At 40.8% G+C, this 22,242-nt stretch overlaps 1 long non-coding RNA gene across 18 annotated transcripts in view; it reads left to right on the plus strand.

Annotated features, from left to right (window-relative positions):
- The window catches only part of LOC109489758, a 53,749-nt gene that overhangs the window by 15,939 nt on the left and 15,568 nt on the right, over positions 1–22,242 (plus strand). For 17 of the 18 annotated variants that reach the window (XR_004627374.1, XR_004627376.1, XR_004627375.1 and 14 more), the window contains one exon: positions 20,978–21,024. The exons of the other annotated variant lie outside the window; for it this stretch is intronic. This is a non-coding gene — a long non-coding RNA (uncharacterized LOC109489758). The remainder of the gene's footprint in view (positions 1–20,977; positions 21,025–22,242) is intronic. 18 annotated transcript variants of the gene reach the window in all.

Genomic DNA, 22,242 nt, shown 5'->3' on the forward strand with positions numbered 1-22,242 from the left:
GCCTCGTTGAAGGCTGGCTCAGCAGCGTCCTTGCCTGTTAACCTAACGTTCCACATGGGGCCCTCCCACAATGGCGGTTGAAGCCTGGTAATTAGACTGTGAGCATTGCTGTGAAGGAGGCACAATGCCAGCAACCGGGTGGCATTGACAAGGCTTGGCCCCACTAGGTACAACGTGTGGGGGCTTAAAAAAAAATATCAGCTCTCTTTTTTTCTCTAACTCCTTTGATGGATCTCAAAAAAGTCCTGTACTCCTTCATCCACCCCACCCCTCCACAATCAAGGGCAAACACTGGAAGAATGCAATAATCATAATCATAGGGATAGGAAAATGATACTCTAATGATCAGACGTTCAAGTGAGATTTAATGAACACAACTTTACCTCACGTACTTTTAATACATTTCACGTACCTCACAGCAATTTACTGGGACATGGATTTTAACACGCTAGGCTAATGGCAAGATAAGAATTACTGAGTTGAATGTGGGTTCACTAAATGTGCGGGAACCCTTTTATAGTGTTGACTCTGAGGAACAGGGCTAACACCGTTTATGGACGCGTTGAGAGGAATTGTGCTTTTACTATGTGTGGTTGTTATGTTTCAAGGGACATGATTTCACTGGTAGATTTGCCAAATTTTTGCAATAACATGATTCTACTGTATTTCTATTTTAGCACCACAATCTCATGCAGTTTATTTGGGGAAAAAAAACAATAAAAAAAGAATGAATTTCAGCCAAATCCAGGTTACTTAGGGTTTAAGTCATAGTCTAACATGAAGATTTTTCCAACTCTTTGCTTCTTCTCTTCATCTTTGTTGTTTCTCATCTTAGGCAGATGTTACTGCTTAGGAGCACATTCCCCACAAGGAATCAACGGATTTAATTAATTAATTTCTTGTGAGAAACACCACCTATATGCCTATATAAACGTGTGTGTGTGTGTGAGAGAGAGAGAGAGAGAGAATTGAGAGGTACTGATATTTTCTGATACCTATAAATTTAAATTACTTAGACTTCATGAACACCTCTTCTTTTTGTCCAGTTAGAACAGATCATGAAGAGATTGCTGTATTTTATCCATCAGATACTTTAGAAAGCTAAACTATTAAGGACATGAAGACCCGTCTGTATGCTATGAATAATACCCCACATGTGGAGGGCGTGCCCAAACCCTGAGATAGCTGTAGGGTTGAAGCTGTCTGCAGACATATCTCAGTCTTTGGGAAGACATACAGCCTTCTGGGAAGATGAATTTAAAGAGGAAGAATTTTACGGTCAATAAGGAAATCTTAACTTGTGAGAGTAAAATTAGTGTGGGGAGCCAAATTCTGAACTCTCCATAGCTTCCTCAATTTCTCTTTGATGACATTGTGACTTCCTAACTACTGAAAAAAAAATCAAATTGAAGAGCAAAGCATTTGTTCAAACCATTTATTTACATTATATTAAACATGAGATGTTTGATTGATTTCTTATTTGTCTTTGGGAGACTACATTGGGGGAGAAGTTGATATTTAACTAGAAGAGATGGAAGCTGTTGAGCATATACAAAAAGCTTAAAATTCAACCGATTAAACATTGCTGTTCACTTCACCAGTAAGCTCAGTTTTATCTTTTCAATCAAGTTTCAACTAGATGTTGGGCCATGTGGACTCTTTCCTTTTAATGACACAAAGTGGTATATACACCATGAAAATTCCCAGTCTGGGCCCACTGGTTATAAAAAGGGCTAATGGAACCAAGGCCTCCAACTGTGGGGGAAATCAGTCTAGCACAAAGGAGACTAAACTCAATCAACTTTCCACCTGACTGTTTTGGTGTTATTGTTGACACTGCCATGGTTGTCCTAGTGTTGGGTGGTTAACAGACTTACTTGCCCAACACCTTCTTTTCCACCTTCCTTGCTGAGAACTTGACTTCGTCTCTTAGGAACAGCTCCTTTTAACCCAATGGACAAGGAAGTGGATTGAAAACTGTTAAGAAAAAAAAGAGTACATTTTAATGGAAAAATGAGGTATTTTCCATTGTGGTAAAATGTCTTTTTTTCAATCATAAAATTGCTCAAAAGAGGAAGCAAAAAGAGGAACATGTATTCATTTGTTTTAACTTGAGTTCATAAAATGAGTTCTTGAGAAAGCTACCGGCCATCTATTTCGAAGAATGATGACTTCTTTTTGACATCCAAATACTGTATCATTTCCAGAGCATAATTATCTCTCATAATGATCCGAATTCATAAATTTGACTATAGACCAGGAACTAGTAGTCCAGTGTGGAAGTTCAACATGACAATATATGAGAGAGGGGGAGGGTTGGGGGAGGGTCAGGGAGGAGAGATAATATATATCTGCTTATGTGACTATTCAAATGACATGACCAGAGACTGTAAAAAGTAAGACAAGATCTCTCCTTTTGTGGTTGGTTAACTGATACTAGAAGGGTTTTGTTCTAGCAGGTAAGTGACCCGGAGATATTTTCAAACATGGTGTTTCTTACTAAGCCCTGAATCTTGAACTGTGTATGGATGGTCATGTTGGGGCAAATCCCTGCACCAGGATGGACTCATATTTGTTATTCAGAAAGACCCTCTGTGTTCCCAATACTCCCTCGTTGGGGAACTATGTGACTGCAGATTATAAATCACAGCTGTTCCATGCAGAAGGGAGAGCTAGGCTTTGGGCTACAAAATGTTGAAAACCACAGCATAGAAGCCACCTACAACACCCAACCACCAGCTTGCCACGAAGATGGTAGAGAAAACAGAAAGGAGGCAGATGTGGTTGTTGCCCGGTTGGAAATTACGGCACTAACAAGACTTCAAGTGTAGTAAGCGGTAGGGGTGTGGGGACATTTGCTATGTTCTCCTTGAAGTTCTGTTCTGACCGTCCCCAGACCTGGCTGGAGACCATTTTTCTTTCCGGGCTCATGATCCAGTGTGACAGTGACTAGGGTATTGTCAACACAGCAGCCATTTGGAAAGCGCGCTCCTTCCTTCCCTACCTGAACCTCTCTGCCTGGCAGATTTCACCCTCTTTTCCTTTTCTTTTGCAGATTCTTCTCTGCATGTGACTCTGAAGAAAGGGGAGCCAAGGTTTTCTAGGGTGCTGACAGCAAGGAGGCAGAGTGGGGCACTCCTTTAGAAATCTGGGAATGACCATAAATGACACTAGGAATCCACTCATGGGTTGGTTGTTCCTGATGGTAGTTCTCCAACTCTATGTTGTGGGGAAGCCCAAAGGAGGGTCAACTCATCAGATGTGCTGAAGATCAGCTTGCTCTAACAATGAACTTGGGTCAGTAACATAGATTGAGCCCTTTCTGTGTGCTAACGTCCTTCTCACTATCTTATTAAATCCAAATGACAACATTTCAGTGAAGATATTGTCATCCAAAGAATATAAACAGGATGAAAGCAGGAACCTGGGTTCATTCGTATATGCCGAGCCCTTGGTACATTTGTTTTTTGAATGATTTAATCAATATTATCCATATAGATGGAGAAACAGGTTTAATGAGATTAAAAGTCCGTCAAATTTGCCTGGCTAGATACTGGCAGAACAGGGAATCAGGCTTGCTACTGTGTGAAGGTTTTATGCTGTGTGGGGGGGTCATGTGGCTCAGAATCCCTTTCCCCATGTGGTTCCAGGCAGGGATCGGTAAGAGAGAAAATTGCAGGAGACTTGGAAGGTGGAAGGGAGGTGGCTGCCATTCTGATGAGGGCGTGAGGGTGCCGGGCACTTCTGCAGCTCACCTGTGCCATCCCGGCTCTGCAGTTTCACCTTGTGGGTGTGGGGCAGCATCTGGTTCCAGAGCTTCTCCAGGTCCCAGCAGAGGCCCTCTTGTGGGTTCTTGGACTCCTGGGCCAGGAGCCTTATGCAGTGTTGTGGCAAAGAGCCCCAGCTTCTTCCACAGGTTATCTACAGGGTTGAGGTTGGAGGTCATGGGAGCGAGACGCGGGTTTGAGGTTGTCCTTCGTCTCCCTGCTTCACATTCAGCTCATCTTCCTATTGCGGGCTCTGCTGGCCCGCAGTGACTTCAGGGCCCCGTTCAGATGCAGAAGCCTCCAACAGACTTCTTCACCAGCTCCCCCAATTATGTCTGGTCTAGTGCCTATAATCAACCCTTTATTTCGTGTCACCTGTGATGGTTCGGCATCCCCCCCCCCCCATCAAACTGTAGCTGTTCGCTTCTCTCAGACTCCAACTGTCTGGTAGGCTGCACTCACAAGGATAGTGTGGGGAGAGAAGACAGGCTGGTTTCAGTGGGATTTGAACCCTTTGCCTCTGGGAAACTGAGGACTCCCTGAATCGGATGCTCAGAGAACAGAGGTGGGAGATGTACTCCATGCAGAAACAGAAGACTGAGAAGTCACTTCAATGTTTTCATTTGCTTGAGCAGTTTGCAGGGCTAGTTATTACACAGCTAATTCTGTTTTTAAGAAAGGCTAAAAATACATCGACAGAAACTATTTCCTCGGCCATCTGTGAACAATGCAAAAAGGACGGTTTTCTGATTTTCTAATCAATGCTTTTCAATATCATCGTCACGGTCTGCATTTACACACTAAACGTCCGTGTGTGGAAAGCAAACGTGTTCCCTGTTACTACCTAGATGAAACATCTGGAGGGATGCTATTTTTCCATTTTTCCTTCATTTGGTGTCATATAGACCTAGGCATCAACACGTGTCTCTTTTCCATCGTGTTTTTTTTTTAAACGTATGATTGTATTTTTCAGGCAGCTTTTTCTGGAAAACAATTTTGCAAGGTGCAAGTTATTCAGATGAAGTGTTGAAATCTTGGCTGTAGGAAAAGCTAAGTGTAATCAACCAACACTTACTTCAACCCCCACTATAGCACTTCTGAGGTTTACCCTTTGCCATGAGCACGTTCCTTTTGCTGTCTGCTTGCATACTGCGCCCTGGGACTTTCCTGGGCTTCTCTACCTTCTGCTTTTGGGGTAATATTGGTTTAACCACCAGAAGAACAACATTAGAAAGATCTAATTTTCTTACATGGGAGCAGGAGAGGCTTTCTATAACTCCTTGCTTCCCTGTATTTCCAGGAGCCTTCTCTGGCTCCTTAAAGAATCCTTCCTTAGCTCCCCAGACTTCCCGCATCTCTATGCTCTCTCCCTGCAATATGTACATTGTCTGTTTAGGGTGAGAAAATACACCCATAGGTTGGTCCTTTCTTGTTCTTTGTGGAATAGGATGGCCAGATAAAATACAGGATGCTCTGTTAAATTTGAATTTCATCTAAACGATAAATAATTGTTAGTATGAGCAGAGCTTGGGACATATACATACCAGGAAAAATTTTGTTGTATAGCTGAAATTTACATTTAACGAGGCATCCTGAATTTTATTTGCAAAATCTGGCAACCTTAACGTGGATGCTTTCTGCATCCCAAGTGCCCTAAGGCTTCCACTTTCCAAATCCTGTACACAGACAGGACTGCCAATAGTAAGCCAAGCTCTGGACAGTTTACCAGATTCTCCTTGAGTAATGTATCTGCTCTCTAGCTTTTGGATGAGTTCCTCAGTTCCGCCACAAACACAAGATAGTAATTCAGCCTAGGGAATATAGTCAATAACATTGCAATAATTTTGTACAGGGATACACGGTAACTAAACTTAGCATGGTGAACATTTCTTAAAGCATGGCAATGAGATCTGCAGCCCCCAAACCATGGAGAATTATGGTTTGTTGTATACTCCAACTGGGTTGTTCATATGTTGTACGTTCATATGTTGTACGAACACATGAATGACGGTTGTTTTATGTTGTATACCTGAAACTAATGTATTGTATGTCGACTATACTTCAAGTAACAAAAAAACACTCATAGGGCATTTGATATAAACCGTATTTTCCGGTTTGGGCTGCACAGCTGAAGAGTTTGAAATATCCTACAAGCTTGAACTCTCTCTCGATTACACAGCTTTTCTTCTGTTTCCTTCCTCTTCTTTTCAAAGCTGCCAGCCCACTTTTCTTACAAAAGTAATGGCCTCTACTGTGTTCAAATCTGAACTGGCCTAACATTGTGCCTCCAGATTTTCCAACTCAGAAATGGCCATCTGGCCATGGATGGCATTCCTAGACTGGAGTGTAGATTCTTATGACCCAGGTCACACAGTATAGACGGAGAATCATGAATCACTTGGGAAATCAAGGTGCAGAGGAGGATATGAACTAAGATATAAAAACTTTTTGAAATCAGTTTGAAAATAACATTTATCGGGCTTTTGCAGATTCTAAAACTAACACATGTTCATTGTAGAAAAAGAAGCAAACATACAGAAGCATAAAGAACAAAATATAAAAAAAAATTCATAATCCTGACAAACAGAGATAACCAGAGTTAATATTTTTAGCGTAGATTTCAAATATTTTTCTATAAATACATGTATTGTTCGGGCAAGAGTAGAATGCCACATAAAAAGACTGTAAGTTTTTGTTGTTGTTATTATTTAACGACGGATTGTGAACATTTTTCTGTGTCAATTTTATTTGCACATCAATATTTCTCTATGGTGTTGGGGGTACAGATCTCATTCAAGAAAGTAGTGAAAGCTTTGAGGCCCTCTTCCAGGAAAGCATATCCAAGTACCCAGAGAATTTGGAATGAAATTTCAGGTTCTTAGAATGGATCTGCAGATCCTACAGGTGAAAAGGCTCTGTTCTAAGACATCACAACTGATTTTAATTAGTATCCGCATATGGAACATTTTGAGTAAGAATTCTCCCAGTGAGAATTTATAAGCCAATGGGACAATCAGACATTGGCTACTTTGGGACCTCAGGTACCAAGTTTTTGCTTTTGTTTTTGTTTTCTTGGAATCAAGGTTTAGGTCACGGTAAAGAGGAACCATTAGCAAATTTGCAGATTGCCCTTCTGTTTACGTGTCAGTTCTGAAGATTGTTGAGCTGATGGTCTTCCCTTGGTCACGAGCCAATAGCAGTCATGAGCGAGAACCCTTGTTTGGATTTCACAAGAACTTTGTCACAAGGCTTGCATTTCCTGTAGGAAGGCTGAATCTGCCAGTGTACACGCTGTGAGTAAGACTAATCCTCTGCTCTCAGCAGAAGACTTTTGCTGAAGATAAAAAGTAATTCTGGGTGGAAATACAAAATTAATTAGTCCCCAAATGCTAATTTTTTAGCAGTTTTTCTTCTGTGCTTCACTTCCAGTCTATTTCTACAGTTAGAAAGGAGATGAGGCAGCTAGGGAACTTGGAGGAAGTTGTCGTCCTCTCAAGGAGGATGGTGTGGCCCTACTGTCCCCCTGCAGGTCTGGCCTGGGCCAGGACTGTGTGGGTGTCTGCAGGGCCAATCAAATATTGCTATTGTCAACTACAGTGAGAATGGGCGCTATTTACTGCATGCCTATTAGATGCCGGCCATTGGGCTCGGTGCTTGACCTAAATTACTTTAAATTCTGACTACTTTGAAAAGTAGGTACAATTTTTCCCATTTGTGGAGGAAGCAGTGCAGTTGAGTGGCTAAGAGAGTGGACTCTGGCACACTACAGTCTACTTTCATATCTGTTGCCTTGTGACCTTGGGAAAGTTCCTTTGCCCCCTATGCCTCATTTCTTCCAAATAGGCGGCTAGAAAGGGATATGAATCCAGGTTGGTCAGACTCTGTATCCTACACATACGGCAAGGGTTCAAAAGCCAGAGAGATTCTCCTTGTTCTTAAACAGGTGAGAATATTTTGTGCAAATAGAACGGTATCCAAGTTTGATGGGAATAGCCTGAAATAGGTAGAGGACAGAGTTTGAGTCCTGGCTCAGCAACTAGTTAGCTTTGTGACCTTTGACAAATGGCCTGATCTCTCTGTGCCTCCATTTCTTCATTTGTAAAAGGGGAGTGATGTTTGTTTTCTCATCTGGCGGGGCTGTTGGGGATATTAACTGAGATAATGTGGGTGGAGTTGCTAATACAGACAGCAATTATTATGGTTTTTGTTGCTGCTGTTTCTGACTATGATGTTGACTTTTGCCAAAAAAGGGATATTTATTAAGTTCTACCCTGTTCCATACCCTGTGCTAAGTTCGGCTGTTACTTTATGCAGTCCTCCAACAAGCCTGGGCCTAGGGATGGTCAGTACTTTACCAAAGTCTCCATGGTTAGTTGTGGAGCTGGGGACTGCAAAGAAATTGCTATGCTTTGTTATGTACCCATGAAATAGCTCGTTATTGGACCAATTATAAAATACGTTATTTACATATTTTAAAATCTCTGAAAGGGGGTCTAAGAACTGATGTGAATAAGCTTTTTTTAAAAAAGATTTTATTTATTTATTTATTTGTCAGAGAGAGAAATTGCTATGCTTTGTTATGTACCCATGAAATAGCTCGTTATTGGACCAATTATAAAATACGTTATTTACATATTTTAAAATCTCTGAAAGCTGGGGTCTAAGAACTGATGTGAATAAGCTTTTTTTAAAAAAGATTTTATTTATTTATTTGTCAGAGAGAGAGAGCATAAGCATGGGGGGTGGTAGGCAGAGGGAGAGAAGCATAAGCATGGGGGGTGGTAGGCAGAGGGAGATTAACCTCTGAGGAAGAGCCCAACGTGGGGACTTGATCCCAGGACCCTGGCTTCATGAGCTGAGCTGGAGGCAGACGCTTAACCTACTGACCACCCAGGCGTCCCTGATGTGAATAAGTTTTAGGAATACCTTAATATTTTTGGGCTGCCTAGGTGGCTTCGTTGGTTAAGCATCTGATTCTCAGGTCGTGATCTCAGGGTTGTGGGATCGAGCCCCGCATCAGGTTCCATGCTCAGCGTGGAGTCTGCTTGTCCCTCTCCCTCAGCTCCTCCCTCCCTCACTCCCTCTCCCTCCCTCTCTCACATAAATAAATAAAATCTTTAAAAAAAAGAATATGTGAACATTTTCTTTTGTATATATTTTTCTTTTCATGTGTGCACACAAGTTTCATATGCTTAAAAATCCATGTCAAGTAAGTCTGAAGAGCTCTTTCAATGAGGATGAAATGGAAATTTTAAGTGGTGATAAAGTAATGTGACATACTTTAACTGGCAGCATTTTTTTCTTTCTTTTGGATGCGTAAAATAAAGGTGCATCTTATGATGGACAGTGTGTTAGATTAAATGACATATAATGATGACCATTTAATAAATGCCTAATAAGTGTGAGATGCTTTACATATATGATCTCTAATCTACTCAGATTAACTAGATAATCTTATTACTGTTCACATCTTACAGATGAGGAAACTGAGATTATATTTGCCGAAGGCCACACACAACCAGTGCGTACAAGAGCTAGACATAAAACTAGATCCTCACGGGCGACAGAGCCTGTGTCCTTTACGTTGGTCATATTACTTTTTGCTTCCAGAGATATACACTTGGTAAAGTAGCCAGAAGTACTGACTTCTGTAGTCTCTGGCCCCATGTTAACCCCTGACCACAGCTGAAACCAAAAACTGGTATCTGAGACCTGATATCTGTGATATGCTTGGATAACTGGACAGAGAATTTTGGATAGGAATCTAAGGTCTCATTTGTGGGTCCTGTATTTCCTCAAATGTCCTCACCCCCAACCACCTATGGAGAAGCCACAGGATTTTCTCCAAGGAGCCAAGGAGGCTGTGCTGCTGGGAGACAGAGAAGGTGGAAGCTGTATGGCAGCTGAAGGCATGAGCGGAAGTGGCTCCCAGATTCTCCATCCTTTTACTCCACAGCCGAAGCCACTGGGAAGCCACTAAGCCTTTTGGAGTTCTTGGGGTTCCAAAGGACAGAAGCCTGTCACCTCAGGAGGGCCCCATGTCACTCCCGATTCCACCACAGAACTGTGGGTACAAATGGGAGCCTTCCCGAGGATCTGGTGACTCACCACCGTGGAGTTGGCTGTGGAGCCATTGGTGCAGATGCAAGAACTCTGGGAAGGGGCTCGCAGGCCACATTCATTCTACAGTCAGGTGTTGAAAGTCGACTGTGCATTGGGCATTGGTCTCTAAAAGGCAGGTCTGAGGCAGCTTTGTCTCAATGAGCCCACATCTAGATGCACAGAGGGAGATCGAGCTCAGATGCAGGGTTACCAGATAACGCAGCACAGGAGGAGCTGGTGGAAGGGAAGGATAATTCTCTCTGGGGCTTCTCTGCCTCATTGATTTGGGATGGGAACACAAGAACCGTATTTCCATAAACCTATTTCTGTACTATTTGAAATCATGTTGCACTTAACAGTACTCATTCATCTACATGTATTGATTGGAGAAAAATATGAATGAGAGACACAGTTCCTGACCTCAATCGCTGCCTAGGACGCTTCTGTTGTAGTTCCTCAAGTAATGGCTTGAGAGTTCGGTAGGTAGCCGGGAGAGCCTACTTCCCGAGTCAGTCCTTGACTACACTGTAAAGCTGTTTGATTCCTCCCCCAGCCCTCCCTCCTCTCTACAGCATCCCCTGCTCACCCTCATTAGCCATATCGCCCTCTGCCCTCACCCTCTCTCCATAGCTTGTTATTTCCAAGGCTGTCAAGGGTGTGGGGAGTGCTATGAAAAGAGGGGCTCGGTGTGGTGGGGACATGACAGCAGGGGGCTTCTTAGGACCCAGAAGCTCCAGGAATGCAGGGAATAGTTTTCTACTAGCATGATGTCTAGAACCACAGCAGGAGACTAATGGAGATATTTGGTGGAAAGTTCTTGCTTAGCACTCCCCACAAATGTGCAATATGGAAGTGACTGCCTACTTTTCCCTCAATTAGTTGGGCTTTGATTTGAGTCTGGGACAAAATCATGCTGTACAGTTTCTGTTTAGGCTCTTAATACTTTTTGGCCATGTTTGGACTAACTTGTCATGTCTGGGCCCAGACAGGCCTCATCTTTCCCTGCCTAATCCCATAGCAGACCTTGCAGATTGGTAACTGTCCCTCTTCTTTTCCCTTCACGAAGAGGGTATGAGGAGAACAAGGCGGGATAGTAATTATAACCATCTGGTGGCTGCTTCATGATTTGGTCATATTAAGCTTCTTGGGAAATTCTCCATCGCTTCTCAGTTAATATCTTTCAAATTGTGTTTGCCTTGACATTTGCCCTGGGCCCTCTAGCTTCTCTTTATGCCTTCTGGATCTATCCCACACATCCAGGGCTTGGAGAGAAGCTCCCTGGGGAGGATGGGATCGCTGCTCTGTCAAGGGGAAGACAGCCAGCAGCTCTGAAGGGCTAGGAGGAGGCTGCTCAGACATGGGGCAGGAAGAGAATGTGGACATTATTTTGACATACACTTTGGCTTCGTTTCACTTGAGAGTTCCATGAAGAATAACATATCAGTAGTGATCTCCATGGCAACGAGGGGATCTTTTCCGAATTGGAGACTCGGCTGATAGTTGGGCTAATAATGGAAGCCTGTTGTTTGTGAGAAAGAATTGTTTGATTTACAACACAACTAACCTATCTGCAATAATCTGCCCATGAACTTAAGTCCAACTATTGAAAGATTAGATCTGAATGAGGGAGAAATATGTAAACTAAGAACACTGATTGCTTTCATTCAACCTGAGGTATTTTGTTTTGTTGTTGTTTGAGCAGCTATTAGCTATTGAGGTCACTGTAAAATGACGTGGAGGATAGTGGTTATATGACATCGTCTCCCCCCTCAATAACCATACAGTTTAGTTGAGAGCTAAGGTGTATGATAAAGCCCTAACATAAAATTACAAGTAGTGTAGAAAATGAAGCATATACTGTAAATAATAAACAAAGGTGTCTCCTGAAGGAGCCTTTTTATGTCTAGTATCATTTTTATTTTACTTTATTTTTAAAATTTTTTAGAGAGAGATGGGAGGAAGGGCAGAGGGAGAGGGAGAGAGAGAGAATCTTAAGCATGTTCCCTGCCCAGCGTGAAGCCTGATGCAGGGTTCCATCCCACGACCTTGAGATCATGACCTGAGCTGAAATCAAGAGTCTACCACTTACCCAAATGAGCCACCCAGGCACCTCTATGTTTGGTATCATTTTTAAAAAGTGGCATGGTTATGGTAAGTTTTATTTACTTCTTTGCATTTTTAATGTATTTTGCAGTGAAAAATTATTTTAAAATTTTAGTAATCAACTAATTTTAAAATCAACCCAATTTAAAAATAGATCAGTAGTTATACAAGCAGTACTCTATCTAGTGCAAAAAGGGGCTGTTTCTAATCCATTGAGAAGGAATAGAATGCCATGGGCTGATGACACTGGGCGAATCTCCCATGATGGTCTGGAATAGGTTCTCAAAGGAAGAACAGATGAGAATCATTGGTGGTAAAAGGGGGTTTGAGGAGGGAAAAACTGATGGGCATGGATAGGATTGAGATCTCAGTGTTGCTCTCAAATGACCATAAGTGGCCCACAGCTTTTCTCTTCTCTCTCTCTCTTTATGGTTGTACTCAAAAAAGTTCTTTTTAAAAGGTGAGCAATAGAAAATCCTGAGGTTGGAGGAAAAACAAGCTCAGTTAACATTCTTGTGGGTGAAAAAGTATACAAAAAACTCACTTTCCTGGAAGGAGAGATTTTTGAAATGAATTCTCAGTCACACTGAGGTAAACCTTGTGAAACTGGACCTGCCCTGGTAGCAAAGCTGACCTCTGAGGAATCACAGATGTAATCATCCTCTGGTTGCCACAGGCTTTGCTTCATTGCTCCTTTCTACATTCAGTGTTCTTGAATTTTGATGATAAACATCAGGGCCTTTGGAGCTCGTATAATAAATTTTCTTCCCAGGATTTAGTATGTAGGATTATACCAATGGCAAGACGTCAGATGTCTCCTTCAGAGGTCGATGTTAATACAACGCCAGGTGTATTAGCCAGGGTTCTGCAAAGAATAGAGCCAATGGGACATATGTGTGTAAGTACAGCCTATGGGATGTATAGTTATATATAAATTCTTCACTTACATACGTAAACACATATATAAATCATGTTAATGATATATTTACAAAATGTATGTGCATATAAATAGTAATAAACAAAGTATGTATTTATATAAAATAAAATATTGTGTATATATAGAGAGAGGGAGAGAAAGAGAGAGAGACAGACAAAGAGACAGAGAGGGACAGAGAAATTTCTTTGGAAGAATTGACTCATGTGATTGTTGGGGCTGGCAAGTCTGAAATGTGAAAAGCAGGCTGGCAGGTGGAGGCCCAGAGGAGAGCTGATGTCGCAGTCTTGGGTCTGAAGGAAATCTGGAGGAGATATGTCCTCCTCTTCTGGGAGCTTCAGACGGACCTTAATTGCCTTGAATTGTTGGATGAGGCTCACCCATGTTATGGAGGGTAATCTGCTTTACTTGAAGTTTACTGATTTAAATGTTAATCAGATCTAAAATATACCTGTACTACGACACCTAGACTGATATTTGGCCAAGTAACTGGGCACTATAGTCTCACCATGTTGACACATAAAATGAACCATCACACCAGTCAAGGATAGTTCAGTTCTCCCTTCCTCAAGGTGCAGTTCTTTCCATGCAGATTTTTAAAAAGGAAGCACCACTTTCCCGATCCTCAGTGTCCAGATGGTAGAGGTGGGTATTTTGGTAAGTGGGGGAGGTTTCATCACTTCATTTCTGCAGCCTCCACTGTACCAGTGATCAAGGCTCTGGTCCACTTTCCCTCCTTCTCCTCCTCTAAAGTCAAGTAGAAAAGTTGGGTAGCTTCCCTTTCTCAGAGAGTTTGAATAGGGCTGTATCTGTCCATGTGTTCCACGGATCGTAAGAAAGAGCCCAAAGCCTAATGACATGGCAGCCTTGGATTCCATTCCCTATGGTATGGTTAGATTGGTTCTGTTCCATGGCCATCAATGGAGGCGGTGTGCAGAGGATCCTTGGCAAGACATGCCCCTCTCGTGTCCTCTCTTTTTGCTGCTTTTGTGCTCAGGGCACTTTCATTGCCAACAGACCAATGGATCACAACTCCAGAGGGTACAAACAAGAAACACCTATGCTGTCCAGCTACCTCACTACCTGGTCAAGCCTGTCCTGTACCTTGCCAATTGCCATGGTTGCCCAGTCATTCTGCAGTAGCAAGTAGAGACTCTGGTAGGCTTTTTCTCGATTTCTCTATCTTGTACATCTCCCCCTTATCCTTGCCTATTGTGGTTTCAAACTCTTTCCATGGTTAGAGCTTCCAGTGAGTAAGAGAAGGAAATGGCTTACTTATAGGGACTGGTACTGTGTGCATTTGGCTTTGGTGTTTCCTGAGCTTGATGGAAAAGCCCAACAGATTCACTTTCAGACATGAATTATTTATTTGCTATTAAGTATAAATATTAAATATTTGCTACCCCCTTCCTCATAGTTGCATTTGATTTTTAGTTAACATAATTTTATTCAATGTAATAATGTTTATGTAATATTGTTCATTGCTGGGGCAAGTGGTTTACTATAATTGTTTCTTTCTACTTTAAAAAATCAAAGTCAGGTGAACAGGGAACTAGTATCTGCCCCAAGGCAGTTTGTGAACAAACAATACCACAGATATAGACACACACACACACACATACACACTCACACATAAGCCCAAGTCACAAAACATTCACACCCGTAAGCCTTTAGCTTTGAGAATGAAATGTTTTGTTTGGCAGATTTGGCTCATAAATATTACTTATATGGTTTGTAAAAGGACAAGAGAACATATCAAATTCTACATTTAAATTTTCATGATGGTAACGGTAAAGGTTATTTCTCATCAAAGTTCAGAAAAAGATGCAGTTGGTTTCCCCTTCTCATTGTTTATCAAGACTTCCATGACTCCATTTGCTTTCTGAAACCATTTCTCTTAAGGTGGATTCTGATCTACTCTTATATCTTTGTGGTTATTGAATTGACTACAGAATTACTTCCATTACTTGAGCAGCATGATTTTTCTTCAACGAACATGACTGAGAGCCAATGAACACACTCCTTCATGGGAAGAAACCCTATTAGGGCTATTGTAGGTGGCATGGTGGGTGAATACCCAGCCAGCGGCCTGCCTCTGGAGGTCTCATTGGAAAGCTTGGCTTGGCTTTCTGGTGGAAATATGTCTAGTGGTCTCATCTTCTAAGACGTCTGTTCACTTCACTAAACCCCACTGCATGTCTGGGCACAGTGTTCTAACTTCTTGGGAGAGGCCCCCAGAATGGTAGGCGATATAATCTGTGTGTTAGGAACGAGGTGTGTGGGGAAGCTTTTATAGAGTCTCTCTACATCAGTGTTTCAGAAAAGAGCATAGGAAGTCTTACTTCCTTTGATTTAATGAGCTCCTGATTGAAATAGGGTATCTTATCTCATCTTGGAATAAAGATTCCAGAATTAGATGGCTAGTATTTTGGACTCTACCGAAGAAGTGTGAAAGTTACTAAGTTGAAAGAACATCTTCAACACTTCTCAGTTAACAGAGACAGTTTTGTGTTTATGTGGGTGTATGTTTGTTTATGTGGTGATTAGGCTTCGATCCTTTAGGGTGAAGCTTCAGGCACACCGAACACCCCCCGCCCCCTGCCACACACACATACACACACAACTGTGGGATAAAGGAGCATACCAGAGTTTATGAGCATTGGGATTTAATTCTAGGAAACCTTGTCTTTTGGCATCTGCCAATATATCCTCTGGAATTTATTATGTGCCCGAAATGTCTCTCCAACCAGCCCTTCTTTCCTGTTTCCACAGTCACTAGCTTAATTTCAGCCCTTGTCATCTCACACCTGTATTATAAAAACAGCTTAGTCTTTTGTCTCTCTGGCTCCAATCTTCCCCAATTTCAACTCACCTCTTTGACTGATGGACTAAGACTCCAAGACATCGCTGTTATCAGGTGACACTTTTCCTCCACCTCCGCTAAAGACCTTCATCACTTATTCCCCCAAACGAAGTTGTTGTCCGTGCATCATTTTGCCAGGACCTCGGTGGAGAGGACCATCCAAGAATGTCTGGTCATTAGAATTATCTGGGAAGATATTTAAATGCAGATTCATGGCTGCCTTCTATTGATGGGACTAAGGAAGCCACACTTAAAACACATTTTATTGAAGTACAATGTACATATAGAAATATGCACAAACTGTGACAACTTGAATATTTGCATCATGAATCTTCCCTTGCAGACAACACCCAGATCAAGAAATAGAAAGTAAACAGTAAAAAAAGTAGCCATGAGCTTGACTTCTCAAAGGAATCTATATATTTTTTTAAAGCTTTCCAGGTTATTAGCTTGGTTTTGGAGGCCAGTCATTGTTTTATGAGAGTTAACAAGGAACAGCTTGTGGTCTAGAAATTATTTTCAGGTTCTCCATATATATATATATATATATATATTATATATATATATATATATATATATATATAATAGTAGGCTTCAAAGTCAATAGTTCTTCTTTTTTCTATATTTTATGTGCATTCCATTTCTCTCTCCTACAATATACCATTGCAAAATATTCCTGTTTTTGTTGATTTATTGGAGACATACTTACTGTGATTATTGCAGATTGCTTCCAAATACAGTATTTGTACACCTATTTTTATGTGTAGCGGATACTGGATTTATGTTTACCAATGGAATTATTTTGTCTCTTTTCTCCACATCCCAGCAAGTGGAAGGGGAAAGGGAAGCACGGAAGGAGAACTAAAACGACCATGAGTTAGACGAGGCAGGTCTCAGGTCAGGGGCTCCTGACCCGAAGCCAAGCCTCGTGGAATTGGGTTTTGCAGCCCACATTTTGAGGCTGTATAAGCATTCCTTGGAAATTTTTTAAAAAGTAGAAGAAAAATGGCATCAAATATAGTGTTGGGCACAAGGTAGGCAAGCAATACAAGTTGATTAAATTGAGTGCATTTGAGACAATTAATTTAAATGATGCCAATACATTATTTCTGTTAAGAACCATACACACAGTTTCCTGCATAATGTTTTATTAACTAAAACATTAACTGAGACCTGATCATATTATTGCTTCAAATGACCACTGCCCTTTGCCACCCGGCTGATTTTTTAACTCGATTTGTTGTTACTGTGCATTCAAGTGAGGAAAACAGTTTGTTTACAGGAGTCTGTTCTCTTTGGAGTCTTGGGAAGGCGGTTGTTTCCTCTCTGAGACATCCTATCTCTATAATCAGGAGCCATGTCTAAGATGGATAACTGTTGGCCAAAAACAGAAGCCACAGTTTCAGCTATCCCTGTCATATAGGTGCAAACAAGAAACACCATTCTAAAAACCTGCGGTAGTAACATTTTATACGCTACAAAGAGACCGCTCAAGTTCAGGTGTTTATAAGAGCTAAGTACAAGACATGGCCCTGTTACGAAGGAACTTAAGAAGCCTTAAGATGAATGATGAGTGACATGTTGGTCTAAGGAGCCAGAAGACTGGAAAGTTCATCTCTGGTTGGGGAGGGCAGGGCAGCTTCGCGGGGAAGATGATACTTGAAATGGATCTTGAGGGATGGTGAAGCGTTTGACAGGCGGTGATTGGGGCAAAAACAAAGGCAAGGATGTGGGGAAATGCAGAGCAATTTTGGTGGGGAGCTTGGCTGGATCAGAAGACTCAGATGGGGCCCTCAAGATAAATCTGATGAGGTAGCAAGGTCGCGGATCGCAGAGCGTGTGGAATGCTGGCCCCCAAAGTTAGGAAGCTCCTCGTATTCGGGTCTGGATTAAGATGTAGCAGCGGAAATCGAGAGAAATTTGTTAATTTTATAGGAAGTATTTTGAAAAAATCTCAGCAAGTTGGTGATTGCAGTGTAGTGGGGAGGGAGCAGAGATAGCAAAAAAGACTCATTTTTGAGCGTGGAGGATTAGTATAATCAAGGTGCCAGTGAACACAAACGCTTCATTTTTTTTCTTTTACAGCTGTGCTTCTAGAGACAGTAATCTATATTCACTGTCTTTCCTTTCATCTCAATCACTGCTCTAGCTGCTGCCATTTGCCCTGTCTCCCTCCCTGACTTTTATCCAAACCACCAATGACTTCCAGCCTGCCAAATCTCATGAGAATGTTCCAGTTTTCAAGCATTGATCCCTTCACTGTATTTGCACCCTTCACCATTCCCTTTGTGAAACTCTGTCCCACTGATTTTTTTGATTTCTTTTTCAGCATGAAAAATATAAAAAAAAAACACGCAGAAAATCTGCATAGGAATAAGAGATCTTTAGCGTAATAGCAAAGCCAAGCACAGGGCACAACACACAGGATGTAACCTGTCTTCTGTCTAATGCATTACTGCCAAGAAATCTTAGCTCTTTCGTCTCTTTATATGAAAAATGAGGATGGCAAGCGTAACCCTGATGGTGTAGATATGACAATGTCTAATTAATAAATTGCTTTAAATACAGAAATCAGAATGTATGAGGAGCCAAATAATATTGTGCATGTGGAGATGAAATTTGACCAAGTGATTTATTAGGCAAGTCTAACAAGTGACATCATTGGCTCAAGAGAGCAGAATTGGGTTGGTTTATAAGGTCACTCGGAGTTTGAGTGATTGAGTTGTGGGTGTTTGTTGTTGTTTTAACTGCTGGGACCTAGCATAGCTTTGAGGTTTCCAAACTTTGGGATGTGACCTTTTTAGGGCTGCAACTTTGTTAAAGGTGATTGAAGCTATGAAATTATTGTGGCTAAAGGAGAGAAAGTGAGTAGATATGACCCTCTGTTGGTTTTAGTGAGCTGTGATTTCGTATACAAATTCAAGCCTAGGTACAGCTCGTGTTCATTATTTCCCATATTGCTGTATCACATTGTCTCGTTTTGCAAGTCAAAACACAACTTTTTCCACTGTAGCCACACTAAATTCCATATGGTACTTCAAACTCAGCTGCAATCTTTCTCTCCGTTTCTGCTGCCATCAACACACTGAAGGTTCTGAGGTCCAGTTAGGGTTGGGCATCTTGGTGTTGCCCAAAGTGATGAAAAATTCCCCCTTCTCTCTGTCTCTCTCTCTTGAAAGCAAAGAAAGACATGATGGTCCGAGGAGATATACTTGTGTTCGGTCACTCTAATAAATAAGGACCCCAGGAGCCACTGAGCAGAGGGAGAGTCAACCAAAGAGACAATTTTAGGAACTGTTTGAGAACTACGTTTCCTCTTACAAATAATCGGACTTCGGTCTTCAGCCTTGGGTTTTCGAGCCTTGATTTTGGAATGTAAGGGTTTCTTTCCAGTTATTTCAAGGGGGAATTATAACCTCCTCAAGATTCACAATTCACCCAATTCTTCAAATAAATGTAAGCCTCATGGAAGGTTTGTTGTTTGTTTGTTCCTTTTATATGTGAAAAGCAGTCAGATAAAATGTACCAAAATTCAGCACTTTGGGGGCAGGGGATGGGAGATGGAGAAAACCTGTGTATTTGTAGTCAGCTGGGCTTTGAAACATGGTGGCAGTGTGAGAGGGAATTTGTTCTATGGATGCAGTACTTTTTCAGCCTTTTCTTCCATTTCGGCTGATTCGTCAGTTTTAGTACACCTGTACTTCCCAGCTCTGTTGTTGTTCTGATACATTAGAATGCTTTGATTTTCAATGCTTCCCGATAATTACCGTTTAATAATTTTGATCTTAAAGGGTTGTTATAGGATTAGCCAAAATATATGTAAAAATCATACCACTGTGGGGGCGCCTGGGTGGCTCAGTCATTAGCGTCCGCCTTCGACTCAGGGGATGATCCCGGCGTTCTGAGATCGAGCCCCACATCAGGCTCCTCTGCTGGAAGCCTGCTTCTTCCTCTCCCATTCCCCCTGCTTGTGTTCCCTCTCTCTCGCTGGCTGTCTCTCTCTCTGTCAAATAAATAATAAATAAATAAATAAATAAATAAATAAATAAATAAATAAAATCTTTTAAAAAAATTCATACCACTGTGAATGGTCCATAGGAGGTGCTTAATTATTTTTTCTAGACTTATTGACAAGTAAAAATGTACATATTTAAGGTGTACGATGTGATGCTGTGATATATGTGCACATTGTGAAGTGATTACCACAATCCAGCTAATTAACGTAGCCATTTTTGTGTGAGAATAATTAAGGTTTACTCTCAGTAAATTTTGAGTACACCATTAAGAACTATTAACTATCACCATGTTATGTATTAGATCTTCAGAACTCATTCATTTGCATAACTGAAACTTTGGACCCTTTGATCAACATTTTTCCACTTCCCTTGCCTCCTATCTCTTGGCAACCACCATTCTACTCTCTGCTTCTGTGAGTTCAACTTTTTTACCTTCCTCATATGAATAAAATCGTGCAGTATTTGCTTTTCTGTGTCTGCCTTGTTTCACTTAGCATAATGTCCTTCAGATTCCTCCATGTTGTCGTAAATGTCAGGATTTCCTTCTTTTGTAAGGCTGAGTAATATTCTAGTGTGTGTTTGTGTGTGTGTGTGTGTGTGTGTGTGTGAGAGAGAGAGAGACATTTTCTTTATTCATCAGTCAATAGACACTTAGGTTGTTTCCATATTTTGATAGTCATGAATAAGGCTGCAATGAACATGTGGGTGCAGATATTTCTTGGAGATCCTAATTTTATCTCCTTTGGACATATACCCAGAAGTGAGATTGCTAGATCATATGGTAGTCCCATATATATACATTTTTTTTTTGAGGAAACACCATACTGTTTTCCAGAATGACCGTCACAATTTATAGTCCCACCAATCATGTACAAAGTTTCTCTTTTATCCACATCCTCCTTAATACTTACCTCTAATCTTTTTGATAATAGCTATTCTAACAAGTGTGAGGTAATATTTCATTGTTGTTTCAATATGGATTCCTTTGATAATTACTGATGTTGAGCACCTTTTCATGTACTTGTTGGCCATTTGTATATCTTCTTTTCAGACGTGTTTTTTCAGTTCCCTTGTCCATTTTGCAATTGGGTTATTTGTTTCTTGCTATTGAGCTGTTTGAGTTCCTTATGTATTTTGGATATTAACCTCTTAGTGCATACATGGTTTAAAAAGATTTTCTCCCATTTTGTAGGTTATCTCTTCACTCCATTGATTGTTTTCTGTGTTGAGCAGGAACTGGTAAGTTGGATGTAACCCATTTATCAATTTTTGTTTTTGTTGCCTGTGTTTTTGGGGTCATATCCAAAAAAATCCTTGCCCAGACCAATGTTAAGAAGCTCTTTCCTGATGTTTTCTTCAGTAGTTTTATAGTTTCAGGTCTTACATTTAAGTCATTGATACATTTTGATTAGATTTTTGCATATGGTGTGAGGTAAGGGCCCAATTTCATTCTTCTGCATGTGGAGATTCAGTTATTGAAGACACTATCCTTTCCCTATTGTGTGTTATTGGCAGGAAGGTGCTCAGTTAATGGTAGCTTTTGTCTTGCTATTTTTAAGATTTATCAAAGTAAAATCTCTAACATATAGGCTTTTAGGAGAGGAAGCAGTTTCAGTACTAATGTCACAATTAAAAAAAAATTAAACTCACGCGTGTACTGGGGAATATGAGCCACGTGAACCCAAATTATTAATCCTTCTGCTTGCAAATCCATTTGACTGGAGCTGAATGTTCTAATAGAAAGTTAGAATAATTCAGAAATCACTCTGAGATTCAGTGAACACTTCGTAAATGCTTACTAAACACATAAACAGACTCTACCAGGCACAGAAATTGTCAATAAAGTTTATCATATTATTGTGTTTGAGATGAGAAAAAGTTAAGATTCTGTGACTTATTTTTTAGTCAAGTAATAAATTAACTAGTGAAAGCTGATTGAGTCATATAGAGAAAACAACTAGATGTCTTAGTTCTGTAACAAATATCTTTTTCTTTTTTTTTTTTGAAGTTATTACTTTAATTGTTCTGTGCTTACATTGTTTTACCTTATATTTTGCAAAACCAGTCCTTGAGACAGGGCAATTAGGATGTGCCCAGTTTTTCCCTATTATAAATGGTACAGATATAAATACTGTTATTCACAAACTTTTTTTGTTTTAAAGTATTTCCTTATGCATTACTAAAAAAAGCAGTTGTACATGAAAGGGATAAACAGTTCTAATAATTTGGCCTGTAGAGATCGGCGTAGAGACAGATTCTAGTTCACTGTGCTCTGCAGAATGGACCAGGAGGCCTGCCTTCCCGTAAGTCCCTCCAGCAAGGGCTCTTATTCCTTTCATTTTAATTGAATAAGTGTTTATTTCATACCTAAAGAATTTATTGAACATATTTATCAAAATCATTTTATTTCTTATAAATTTATTAAAATGGATACATTCATTCATTATAATGGTTTAT

The sequence above is a fragment of the Ailuropoda melanoleuca genome, chromosome 8, assembly GCF_002007445.2.
Source record: "Ailuropoda melanoleuca isolate Jingjing chromosome 8, ASM200744v2, whole genome shotgun sequence".
Lineage (NCBI taxonomy): Eukaryota > Metazoa > Chordata > Mammalia > Carnivora > Ursidae > Ailuropoda > Ailuropoda melanoleuca.